The sequence below is a fragment of the Etheostoma spectabile genome, unplaced genomic scaffold (assembly GCF_008692095.1).
Source record: "Etheostoma spectabile isolate EspeVRDwgs_2016 unplaced genomic scaffold, UIUC_Espe_1.0 scaffold00018805, whole genome shotgun sequence".
Taxonomy (NCBI): Eukaryota; Metazoa; Chordata; class Actinopteri; order Perciformes; family Percidae; genus Etheostoma; species Etheostoma spectabile.
The window spans coordinates 47,166-60,711 of record NW_022604480.1 but is presented as its reverse complement, the minus strand read 5'-3'; the positions used below and the strand labels follow the sequence as shown (position 1 = coordinate 60,711).

The following is a 13,546-nucleotide window of genomic DNA, read 5'->3' as shown; positions in this document are numbered from 1 at the left end:
ATCCCCCGTCCCCCGATTTTACCGTCACTTTTTAATGACAAAATCAAGTTTGTGTTTTGGTAAAAATACTTTGTATCAAATGTTTCCTGTTGTCAAATGATATCGGAAAGCTGAATCTGGCAGTGGAGCCATGAAAAGACCCCATGCCAATCTACCTGACCATAGTCTTTCAAGTCAGTGACAAATTCAAGCTGCATTTCCTTTTTACCAAAATTCAAGTTCCAATGTTGGTAAAAATGTTTTGCTTCAAAAGTAGTCTTTCGTCCAATATTATCATAAAGCTCAGTCTGGCAGTGGAGCCATAAAAACACCACATGCCAAACAAACTACTTAACAATTGCCTTTCAAGTCACTGACTGGTCACATTTACTTGATGAAAAATTACTATTATGCTGTTTTAATGTGGCTCGTTGGTCTAGGGCAGTGGTTCCCAAACTTTTTCAGCTCAAGACCCAAAAGAGAAATTTGGTGTCTCCCCGGGACCCAAATTTACAGAAATACACCATGAATCATTGTAATATCTACATTTTTTAAACTGTGGACAAAAGACGGAACAAACCATGAATTTAAATGTATATAAAATATGTTTATTCCATTATTAAAGTAAACAAAACAGAAAAGATCTCTATTCTCCTTTCTGTGTCTCAACCCTTTCTCAACTCATTTTCTTATCCCCTCCTAGGATAAGAGAAGAGAGAGAGAGAGAGAGAGAGAGAGAAAAAAAGCATCTGAGCTGAACAGACCAGTGTAGCAAAAAAAAAAAAACTCATTCAATTAAGATTGATATGCATTTTACTCTGCCAATTGGCGACCCAATAAAACGGGTCTGCGACCCATTTTGGGTCCCGACCCTAAGTTTGGGAAACACTGGTCTAGGGGTATGATTCTTGCTTCGGGTGCGAGAGGTCCCGGGTTCAACTCCCGGACGAGCCCTGACGCTATGTGCTGTTTCAACCCTACTCTATACTTTAAAATCCAGTTAATTCTTAAATTACCCAGAGTAGGAGCCAGCACAATTGTAGTACAGCATGTTGGCAATTTTCATATCCTGCTTCAACAGCATGCAATAGAAAAAAACTGGGAAAAGATTTGAGGAACAATGAGCAGGACATGACTCTCCTTGTTCATTGGTCTAGGTTTATGATTCTCGCTTAGGGTGCGATGGGTCCTGGATGAGACTACTTTGCATAGAAGTAGAGGAATGGATTGAATAATCTGGTTTATTTATTGAATATGATGGAAAAGAGTGTCTCACACAAACGTTTCATGAATATCACGTAAAGCCTGTCGTAAAAGGATTTCTGCGCTCATATCTACCCCACCTCTTTTTTTTGTTTCTTGTTATATCTCGGCAAGAAGTATAAGGCTTTTGAGTCGTCTGTCCGTCTCTACATCAGAATCAGAAATTCTTCATTGATCCCTGAAGGGAAACTCTGGAAAAAAACTTCTCCTTTAAGCCGGATTTCAGCTTTGAGCCTCTACAGTCCTACGCTCTACCAACTGAGCTATCGAAGGGAGCTAGCAAATGTATATGCACTTTCCATTCTTGTGAATGTGATAACACAGGACCCCCTGGAGGTGCTTTCAGGAGCGCACTTCCAGTCTCAACACCCAGATGTATTACAAGATTTGAAGTGAACATTTGCGTTGACCAGTGATGGTGGTATAGTAGTGAGCACATCCCCTGAAGATTTCAGATTTTTTTTTCTTTTCCTGAGATAGATTTAGACTTATTTTTATTAATCCTTTGGGATGACTCCCACAAGGATATTGAAATATCACTGAATAAAAGAAGAAACCTGGGTAAAACATGTAATGTTAATGTTGTATATGGCTTCAAAACCTGTAAATGCAACTGTGGTGGCTGGAAATCAAACCTGGGCAAAATGCTTGCACTGCTATGGTATAAATCATAGTCGAAAAGTAACACACCTGTTGCCTTTCTGCTGGACATAGACAATAGTTCACTGCAAATCTTGTAACACAGACTAAAAATAAATGCTAAGAGATACATTGGTGGAGACAGACAGACAAGAGATTATACATGAAGGCCTCATTAGTTTGTCACCAACATTAAATAATGCCTTTTGTTGTCGGCAGGATTTGAACCTGCGCGGGGAGACCCCAATGAACTTCTAGTCCATCTTCTCGGCCATGGCAACCTGTAAAGCAGAACTATACCTGTTTGCACAAATGTTCATAAACTTTTAAATTGGTTAGTAGTAGTTACAGACACGGGCAAAGGTCTAAAATCACTTTTCTGGGTGGTATTAAAAACAGAGCTCATGAGTAAAAGCAAAGGTAAGCAAAAACAAGTACAAAGGCTCGGCCAAAACAGCAAAGTCCACCAAAAATAGTTTCAACTCATCGGCGTTCTCCTCCAAGGAAGTCTTTAGTAAAAGCCTAAAGACTTGTCTGTTATAAAGAGAACCAGAGTGAGTACAGCCGTCTGCTTGAGTGCAGCAGAAAACCCTAGTCGACCCAGTCCAAACCATCGCGGTAAGCCTCCCTGGGTGTCCAAACTAAAATGATACGAGGCAAGTTGGTAGACTCCTTACTGATGTTTATATCTGTACTCACAATGCCCTTTTTAAAACACAAAAAATCACAAGTGTTACATGTGAATAATCAATGTGTGAGTAATCAGGAAGCTCACATAAAAGATAGTGGCAAGGTCTACCAAATGTTTAACTTGAACCTTGGTTGTCACAGGTTCCCAAACCTTCCCTCAAAATATGAATCTGAGACTTAGAAAACAGAGCAGAGTGCGCAGCGAAAGCGTGCTGGGCCCATAACCCAGAGGTCGATGGATCGAAATCATCCTCTGCTAATTAAGTTAAATTACATTAAGTCCATTTCCTGTTTGTTGATGTTTAACAAAGCAGTGTCTGAAGTGAAATATATACAGTGCTCATACCTGCCTGCTGTAACACCCTTAAGAACTGGAGCATAATACAATAAACATTCTACACAATGGTACAAATAAATAAAAGTAAAATAGAAACTGCAAAACATGTACTGTTAAAGTTCTTGTGCTGTGTGATTGGCTGAGATATAAAAGGGAGCGCATACTGCTTAGTTTGTGTGACAGGAGGTCTTAGTCTACCACTACGTTCTATAACCCTACCAGTCAGATTACCACAGGAGGTAATATCTTCTGCAGCTCTTTTAAAGACTCTACCATAATACCTGCTGGAGATGCATGGTACTCATACATGTAAAGCATGAGCTCTACCACTGAGCTACACCCCCTGAAGAATTTCAGATTTTTTTTGACTTTTTTCTGAGATAGACTTAGACTTATCTTTATTAATCCTTTTGGGATGACTCCCGCAAGGAAATTGAAATATGCGGTGGCTTGAAATCAAACCTGGGCAAAATGATTGCACTGCTATGGTATAAATCATAGTCGAAAAGTAACACACCTGTTGCCTTTCTGCTGGACAAAACAACGTTCACTGCAAATCTTGTAAGACAGATTAGTAAGAATATATTGGTGGAGACTGGTTGCTTCCAGTACCTATGAGATAAGACAATATTGTTTATGAAGGCACATCTGCGATTTGGTAAACTGGGATGTGTCATTAGTTTGCTACCACTCTTAAAAAACACTGCTCGTTGTCGCAGGATTTGAACCTGCGGGGGGAGACCCCAATGGATTTCTAGTCCATCGCCCTAACCACTCGGCCACGACAACCTGAAAACCAGCTCTATACCTGTTTGCACAAATGTTCATAAACGTTTCTATTGGTTAAGACTGTAACTTAAGATGTCGTTGTAATCACATTCAGATCACCTCAAATAAAGACACTGATGATCATTGTGTTCATAAGTGCTTCTCTTTAGGGTTGTCTTGGTTGTGAGTTCATCATCAGACACTAACACATGCAGAGCAAGTATATTTCAGCAGTTGTCAGCGATGGTGGTATAGTGGTGAGCATAGCTGCCTTCCAAGCAGTTGACCTGGGTTCGATTCCCAGCCGTCGCAGTAACTGTTTTGGGTTGTGGTACTTTCTTTTTGTACAAGAAGTCAGCAGAAAGGTTACTTGCCCAACCTGGTTTGATAAAACATTAGATCTCAATTTTGGCAAGTTGATAAAATCTCTTTGAGCTGCATGATTATGGCCAAAATGATAACACAATTACTTTGATCAATATGGAGATCACGATAATTATCACAACTATTTGTTGATTTTCTACCCCAAAGTGCTGGAAAGGAAGGTTTCACCAATCGTTGAACCTCAGGTTATCAAGGAACAATCTCAGCAAGGTGATTGATGGATGATTCTAGTTACTTCACCAAGTTCAGCCAAATGACACAGCTGCAAGACATCACATTGGTTGGCATCCAGTTATGTAATATATGCAAATGGCAGTGGTGGGATTTGAACCCACGCCTCCAGAGAGACTGGAGCCTTAATCCATCGCCTTAGACCACTCGGCCACAGTACCTGCAATTAACAACTTTCCACATCATGACAAACACAGGCACCGTAATCAACCGTATGCTTGTTAATGTTATTGGAAAACTTGATGTAATACAAGCAAATACTTAAGGCCCCACCCAACAGTTTTGTGATATGTGGCGGGCAACTGTATGTCAATGATCAAGCTTGTTGCTGTGACCAAGAAACCACCAGCACAATGACTGGTGCATCATCAGTTTAAAAATTTTCTTGGATGCCAAATATTTGAATTCAAAGTCAGAATCCAATTGAGATGTAAGAAAAATACAATGCACGTCCAGCTTCTACATTTCCGCATGAGTCAGCTTCCCCAATTTCTAAGGAAATATAAACAGGAAAATAGCCTGATAAGCAGACATGTGCAGCTCAACCTCAAAAAGCCATAAAGCAAATGCTTGTGGCTTAAAGATCGAGCTCCCGTTCATTAAACATCAGACAGGCGTAGTCTCTGTGGCGCAATAGATCAGTGCAGTTGGCTATTAGCTGAAAGGATGGTGGTTCAAGTCCACCCAGGGAAGTGTGTTGCTTTGATAACTTGCATGCTTGGCATGCAGGTCACTTGATGTAATACAAGCAAATACATGAGGCCCTACCCAACAGTTTTGTGATATCTAGCGTGTGCAGTAACAACACATCAAGTACATCCAGGACCTGCCTGGTGTGCAGCTTCATACAGAGACGGGTACTATCAAGAGGGGGATGTTGTCCTGACCAAGTATCGCTGTGCCAGAGTGTCCACGTCTCTGGAATTCTTTCATTGCCACCTGAACAGGTTCATTCTATCTAAGTAGTATGTGTTTCCTGATTGTACTTTTGTTTTTGAATGGTAAATGGACATATTTTAAAGAATAATTTCAGAACTGTGCTGGAATTTGCAATAAAAAACCTGACCTTTCCCATTTTGACAAACTGTTTTGATCACTTGAGGTATTTCAATGAAGTCTTTGGTCTTGGACAGTTACCTTGCAATCTAAAACTGTATATCCTATTGTCTCTGGAACAATAGTTGGCAGTTGGAGGAGTAATGGCTCTTTACAGTGAATATGCAAAAGAAGATGTTCACAAGTTCAGTCCAGGTAAATGCTCAGCCCATATTCACATAGACCTAAACCTACTCACTTATTGCTGGTTACAATATTTTAATAATCAACAATGCCAGAGAAAAATGACAAAGAGTGATAACAGTTAACAAGCATTACGTTAGTTAAGGTCCCTGTGTGTGTTACGATGTGACGTACAGTCATGTGCAGGTAGTGTGGCCGAGCGGTCTAAGGCGCTAGATTAAGGGTCCAGTCTCTCTGGAGGTGTGGGTTCAAATCCCACCTCTGCCATTTGCAATTGTTGCATTGCTGGAAGATAACCAATGTGATGACTTGGCGTTCGGATGAGGTTTTCCCTTGTGACATAGCTTAGTGAAGTACCTAAAGACCCCTTTCTGACTCTGGATTTTACATCTGTACTTGCAATGCCCTGTTTTTAATGACCACCCAATCGTAAGAGTTCAATGTGAAATACTCATTCAGTGCCAAAATTGTCGGTAACTGTGACGGGGCGCATGTCAGCCGTCACGGTAGAAATAGGCTACCTATACCATCAAAAGACTGAGACTGCAGGTATATGTTATATGCCCGTATATGTTTAACGTGTTCATATGTTTCATACATTTTTTACAATGTTTAAAATCTTCAGTTAACCTAGCCAGTCTCCATTTCCCCACAGTAATCTCTTAGCTTTCTTGTGCGCACATTTAAACATCTAAAACTACGGTGATTTACCTGCTTCTTTGAACCTGTGGCCTTGTCCAGCAGAGCAGAGTGGCGCAGCGGACGCGTGCTGGGCCCATAACACAGAGGTCGATGGATCAAAACCATCCTCTGCTAATTGCTATGCTTTGTCTCCATAGAAAGTCAACTCCCAGGCTGTTGAAAATTAACAATGCATCTGTTTGTGAAGTGAAATGTTTCCTCCTGCTGAAGGGTACAGTCTTTATGTTATGTTTATTTCATCCATTAAAATGGAAATTAGAGTGCTCATACCCGCTGTAACACCCATTAAAACTGGAGCATTAATACTGTCTAAACACAGTACAATAAAAACTGTAAAATGTGTATGTTTAAAGTGGTTGTTGTGCTGTCTATGATAGCCTGAGGTATAAAAGGTAGAGCATACCGCTTAGTTTGTGTCACAGGAGGTCTTAGTCTAACACTACGCTCCATAACCCTTCAAGTCAGATTACCACAGGAGGCCTTGGTCTACTACTATGTTCCATAACCCTATCAGTCAGATTAACAAAAGAGGTCTTAGGCTGAATCTCATTTCTCTATCTTACCCCTACCCCTTTCCCAAGTCTTGCGCATTCACGTGAGTCCCAATAATTTTTTTGATCGAGGGGTAAGGGGGGTATGGCCCTAGGAACCATAGACAATGAATGAAAAAAATCAGGGAGAATGCCATTTTACTTGAAACTGAGGGGTAGCAATGTACATTGTGCAACAGGCAACAATGGCTACTGCATCGACCAGAGAGATGCATTTCTGGTATTTTCGGCTTAAATAATTGATTTAAAAATTACGACAGTCTTGTTTTGTGGTCTATACAGCCCTGTCCTATATGCTTGCAACCATGTTCCTAACTGAAAATTTCTAAAAATCGCTTGCTTGCTATGCTAACGCTAATCTCTAACCGCTAACGTTAACGTTGATTTTTACAACAGTCCCGCATTTCTCTGCCTTAAATGGACTGTATACATTGCATAGACTATGTATATTAATAATAACAGTCTATGATACATCGCTACGTGCTTTACATAAACTGCCCTGAATCAAACAGGAGGACACAACAGCTGATCCACTTCAGGATGAAAACAAGCAGATGTTTCTTAAATAATGTGTTCATGTTGTACCCATTTATCATTGCATTGGTACTCTATTATTGTAATCATTTCTAATTAATTCCTGTTAATGCACTGTGTATTGTTGTTGGTTTTGATACGGGACACTGATGATATGGGGGGGGGGGGGTACTGCCCAACAGGCATCAGACTGGTCAGGAATATCCGAATAGCTGTAGTTAATTTGTTTGTTTTTGGTCTTGTGTCTCTTTTTAGTTTTACACATTTGTGGAGAGTTAGCCAGAGTGGCTAAGATGGTGGTGGGTAGGCAGACTCAAACATTGCACATTTTCAAAGGTGATTAGTTTATTTCCATGGTCTGCAGTACACAGATAATTAACCCATCAAACTTAAAGACAGTGGCACATTAAACTAATAGCAGCAATAACAGACACATTTTCCTGGCAACACAGCCTCGCCTCCATCTCTCCTCCCAGGAGCACAAATCCCACCATTTATATAGGGTTGTCAATTCCCCCCCCCCCCCCCCCCCCCCCCCCACTGCTTCAGTCCATCCCATCCTAAAGCAGGTTGATCTACTCCATAACCTTACTATCTGGCCATCTCTTAACCTATGGAACTTGGTCACCAGTTCCCTCCTATCCTGCTGACTACAAAACAGGTCAGGATTTTTCATACCTTTTTTATACAACAACCAAAAACAACCAAAATAAACATTCCTATACAAAAGAAAACCCTCTACTTGGTTTGGCCGGTGATGTCATCCATGACAACCCTATTCCTATGAAACATAAAATACTTAGGCCGGCCCCTATTTCTACTTAATGCTGATCATCCACATCTCATCACCCCCATAGAGCCAGTGAATCTCAGTCCACCAGGTGGTTCAGGCATCTGGTAAGGATGCCGCCTGGGGGCCTCCCTCGGGAGGTGGTCCAGGCATGTCCAGCTCGGAGGAGGCCACAGGGAATAGCCAGGACTAGGTGGAGGAATTACATCTCCAACCTGGCCTGGGAACGCCTCGGGATCCCCCAGTCGCTCGGAAAAGGGAAGTTTGGGGTCCCTTGCTGGAGCTGCTTGACAAAGATGGATGGTTGGAACCCTGTTCACTAGCTCATTGTAATCTTGCATGACAGACCAACCTGTAGGAGGTGCTGTGGCTTAGTGGTTAAAGCACCTGTCTTGTAAACAGGAGATCCTGGGTCCAAATCCCAGCAGTGCCTCATTGTCAGTTCATATTTATGTTATCAGCACTACAAAGAGTGCATATATTTGTTATTTATTTTTGCTATAGTGCTTAACAAGCATTATTTAATTTTGCCCAGTTGTGGCCTGTTGAGGGGCAATACATATCTGAAGGGAAATGGATTGGACCTATTTTTTAATGCTTTCAAAACCTTGTTCTGTTGGGGCTGAATGTGGCCCCTGTGTACACCATGACCCTGTGACATCACTGTCGGGTGGGGTTTCAGGTGTGTGATGCTGACTGAAGTCAGAGGTGAAATAAACATGAACTTTACCAGCCAAGGCACTTTGGGCGCTGACTGCCTGATTTTAACGTCTTCGATGCTGCTGGAATCAAAATTAATATATTGATGCTTTGATATTAGTTGACTATATCGGGATATGCAACTGAAGGAAGATTCACCGGGTTGTCATGGATCTAAGAGGGAGCCAACTCGTAAGGATCTGCACCACCAATAAACTGTAATTTCTCAAAATATCATCCTCCCCTAAATGTGACTGAATTCTTATTTATTCTGTAGTTAGAAATCGCTGTGAGCAGGGTTTGAACCTGCGCAGGGAGACCCCATTGGATTTCAAGTCCAACACCTTAACCACTCAGCCATCACAGCTGTAAAAGGTGTTCAGTTTTACAGCGGAGAACCCCTGATGCCTGACAGACTCCATTCAGACCAATCAGACAAAGATAGAGCCTATCTCACAAGTACCTTGGGCAGTTCTGAATGACTGATGGGGATTCCCAAGCACTTAAGTCCCAAAGGATCATTCAAATCTTGAGGGTATTTCAGGTGTAATGTGGGTAGTTAATCCACCCACTTTAGATGATCTGATTCATTTCCGAACCAGTCCAGATTAATAATTAACAAGTTATTGAATCACATGTCAATGAGAAACATACATGTGTACAGACAAGGCTAGCAGCAACAGCGCCGCGTCAGAAAATATTTTGGTGTGCAAAGACCAAGAAAATGCCATGCAACAGAAATGCCATGCTCACACCACACAGGCAGTGTGCAGGAGGCCTTACCCCTGACTTCCTCTAACTGCGAATCCACTCCGCTTCGTGTCTACTCCGTGATCCGCAGTCCGTCAACACCCACCAGGTCCGGATTTGTTGCAGGCCATGACGGACCACTGAAGTCACAAGGACCCACTGGATTCGTGAATTCATGTATGATCACGCGATATAACAGGATGTAGTTTCTATAAACAGAACCACAAAACCTGATGAACGAACTAGCTCAAACTTGCATTGCTCTGAATTTCATGTGTTTTCATGTAGAATCTTGAGCCTGTGTTGATGTAATGTTTCTGTGTAAATTTAACATGTCTTTTTCATTTGCTACCAGGGCTTAATGAGTGGCATGGGGATTGGGTAGACATGATGATGGGATGCAAACAGAGGTAATGACTGCAACAACAAGGTGCTGCAGGGATTTGAACCCTGGATCTCCTGTTTACTAGACAGGCACTTTAACCAGCTAAGCCACAACACCCTCTTGAGTACTACTCACAAACAAAACAACAACTTACTCTCATTCAGAAGCCATAGAAGAGCGGTGCAAATATTTCATCAGAGTGATGGCTTGTGATAAGAAATTGGTCCTGACTCTGTTGGTTTTGGCGTAAAGTGCTCTGTAGCGCCTACCAGAGGGAGAAGCTGGAACAGGTTGTGTCCGGGGTGAGTTGGGTGAGAGGGTGCGAGGCCATCCGTCATCACCTGCACACTTGATGAGTGTCATCGGTGGAAGTCTAAACCAGTGATTTCCAAAATGGCTGACCTAACAGCGTACAGCCCACCTGAACTTTTTAAAGCCAGCATTCCACTCCACTAGTATAGACTGTTTTCAGCCACATATAATGTTATTAGACAACATTGCATGTCACTTTGTTTACTGTTAAACAAATCAACAGTGAACAAGTCAGTTTTTCAGTGTTTTACCAACTCACAGTCACAATGGTAATTAGACCTTTTTCTTTAGAAAAAGATTACTGGAAACCATCTTTGAGAAGAACAATACAAACATAATGTTCAAGGTCTCTATCGTCGAGATTAAATTAAGTAACAATTGTAACTTAACCATTCAATGTAACTATAAAACAGATTTAAAATGCAAAAACATGAGTTACCATTGACATTCCAGCAATTGTTTATTTTAATGTCTAATACCTTTCTATTAACTCTCTTAACCCTTGTGTTTTCTTCACTTTCGAGACCCTCTCATGTCCCTCGGGTCAAATTGACCCGTGACTTATTTGGGGATTTAAAAACAATTCTGAAAATAAAAGTTACCTTCATAATCCATTAACAATTATATTCTCTCAATTTCAAACAATTGAGATAACATCTATATGTTTAGGGAATGCAATCAGTCTCTACTAGAACACAATTAAAAATGCAAGTTTTTTGTCATAAAGTTACAATTCATGTTAAAAATCCAATATGGAAAAAACATAAGTGGTCATATCAAGAACAGTTTTCTGAATTGAGTCAGGAATACATGTTTATTACAGAAAATAAGGTAAGGCCGTTGATTTTCAGGTAGAAAAAATGTAACTTGTACCATTTTTCTTCTTGTAAAAATTTTAAATGGGTCAATTTGACCCGAATACCAGACAAGGGTTAATCATTAAAATGACCCATTTTTACCAGTTGCATTTGCAGTTGCAAAACCTTTATTCAATTTCAAACTTCCACCACTCAAAGAATCTGGTCATTAACTAACATTCAAGGTTTAAGTGTCACTTACAGACACAGGTACATATTTCCAAACTGTTACACGGCCTTCAGTCCGGCCATGAGTTCACCCTGTACATAATGTAATGGGAAAATTACATAGACATTGATTTTCTTTCAATAATTTTCATCTCTTAAGGGATTTTTTCGTTATAAGTAAATCTTTCAATTTGCCTCTGAAATATGTGTATGTCCTAAAATAAGTCCTCCAGTGTTGGAGACGGCTAAAAATGTTCTGACTCTGCATTTCTCCACTGTAAGCAAGGTTGGAGCCATGAGGCCTTCTACAGACGAGATAAATCTCTGATTTCTCAGACAGAATGACGGCTGCAGTCATTCTTGACGCACTAGAGACAGATGCACGGGGATATAAGGAGGTGTATTACTGATTGTATTCACCACTTGGTGTGATTTTTGATTCAACCCTCTCCCTTGAGCCTCACATCCGTCAAGTCATCAAAACCTCCTTCTTTCACCTTCGAAATATTGCCAAAATCAGACCCTCACTCACTCCCTCTGCTGCCGAAAGACTTATTCATGCCTTCATCTCCTCACGACTTGACTATTGCAACTCACTACTCCTCGGCATCAGCTCAACCTCCATCAAAAGGCTCCAACTGGTTCAGAACTCAGCTGCACGTCTCATCACCCGCTCCACATCCTGGCACCACATCACTCCGGTCCTAAAAAAGCTTCACTGGCTTCCCATCTCTCACCGGATCACATGCAAGATCCTGGTCCTCACCTACAAAGCCATCCACCACCTTGCCCCGTCATACCTCACTGTCCTCCTCTCCACCCTACCAACGTTCACGGTCCCTCAGATCCACCTCAGCTGGTCTCCTCTATGTCCCCAAGTCAAAACTCCGCAGTTTTGGGGACAGAGCCTTTTCCAGGGCAGCTCCCAGGCTCTGGAACTCCCTCCCCCATGATATCCGCATCTCTGAGTCCCTCACCATTTTTAAGTCCCCTCTGAAGACCCATCTTTTCTGTTCTCTTAGTTTTTTTTGTTTTTTTTACTCTGTAAAGCGACTTTGAGCTTGTGAAAAGCGCTATACAAATTCAATTTATTATCACCAGAACTGTTGCCACATTGTAACTCTGTTCATTGTGAAAGCTGTTCTCGTCATTTGATTGTTCTCTGCAGAAAACAATTAAACCCTTCCACCGAATACCTAAACTTTTAATCCAGTTTGCAGCCTGTCTTTATTTTGTTTCAACAAGGTCTCTTCTTTACTCAAATTCCTCCCTCGCTGTACAGAAACTTCCACAAGTTTCCACATGCTGAATGGTGCTTTTTGCATCGAAATGGACGCTGAGGGGCACCACCCAGCGTCCGTATTTTCTTAGTTGGGACGGAGAACTTGGCTTGGACTACTAGAACTACCATTTCTTTTAAGATAGATTTCTGTGTAATTACTGGATAAAGAAAGAGGAAGTTTAGCAGCAAGAGGTAGAGTTATGGTCAATTACTCGCTAAGCCCTTTGTAAAGTGTTCTGAAGTGTTTTTTATGGCCTATCTTTAACCTGGGACTAACTCAACCCCCCCTTCAGGGTTTGAACCCTTAAAACACAATTGTCACGTTAAATAAACACAGGATTGATTTCTTAAAAGTCTGACACATTGAGAGCTCCAAAGCTGATACATATCATAACAACACTAGTTTTTGTGCCCACTACTTCATCTACTTCTGCACTCATACTTGCCAACCCTCCCCATTTTCCCAGGAGACCTCTGAGTTTCATTGCTCTCTCCCGGTTTCCTCCAAGGGTCCCAACTCCCCAATAGTTCCCAGTTGATCAAAGTTCAAATCGCCACACCTTTTTTTCTTTGTCATCTCAACCTGTTTCTGTCACTTCACAGCGAGTTTAAGCCCTACGACTCTAAACGTCTACTGTTTCCATCCAGACAACAATACAGCTACACCAAATGTTAGTTGTGGCATGCAGGTGACTCGAAGGAGAGCCTAGTCCTCCTCAGACAGAGAGGAATAGAGATTACTGTATGTCTTATCAAACTTTTGCTAAACAGACTACATTTTTGGTCCTTTTGATTTAGTGAAAAAAACAGTATCCATGGTAGCTGTTTTTTTCAGTCAATAACCCCATTAGAGTGTCTTGCTCTTTCATTTACTTTTGGGTGTACTATATTTCTCAGCTCTGGGATGAGTGTGATTGGCCACATTTGATATACTGTACGTACCCGAAGGAAATTTCCAATAAATCCCTTGATGACAAATATGGGCC

General features: G+C 41.3%; 5 non-coding genes across 5 annotated transcripts; 2 read left to right on the top strand and 3 right to left on the bottom strand.

Moving 5' to 3' along the window:
- Nucleotides 1-2,323: 2,323 nt before the first annotated feature.
- On the bottom strand, nt 2,324-2,439 carry LOC116682508 (U5 spliceosomal RNA). The gene has a single exon (XR_004330440.1). It is a non-coding gene; the product is annotated as a U5 spliceosomal RNA (small nuclear RNA).
- A 1,477-nt stretch (nt 2,440-3,916) lies between these two features.
- trnag-ucc (transfer RNA glycine (anticodon UCC)) lies at nt 3,917-3,988 on the top strand. The gene has a single exon. It is a non-coding gene; the product is annotated as a tRNA-Gly (tRNA).
- A 4,479-nt stretch (nt 3,989-8,467) lies between these two features.
- Nucleotides 8,468-8,540, top strand: trnat-ugu (transfer RNA threonine (anticodon UGU)). Its single transcript has one exon. It is a non-coding gene; the product is annotated as a tRNA-Thr (tRNA).
- A 551-nt stretch (nt 8,541-9,091) lies between these two features.
- trnas-uga (transfer RNA serine (anticodon UGA)) lies at nt 9,092-9,173 on the bottom strand. Its single transcript has one exon. It is a non-coding gene; the product is annotated as a tRNA-Ser (tRNA).
- Nucleotides 9,174-9,984: 811 nt separating this feature from the next.
- On the bottom strand, nt 9,985-10,058 carry trnat-agu (transfer RNA threonine (anticodon AGU)). Its single transcript has one exon. It is a non-coding gene; the product is annotated as a tRNA-Thr (tRNA).
- Between the last annotated feature and the right edge of the window lie 3,488 nt (nt 10,059-13,546).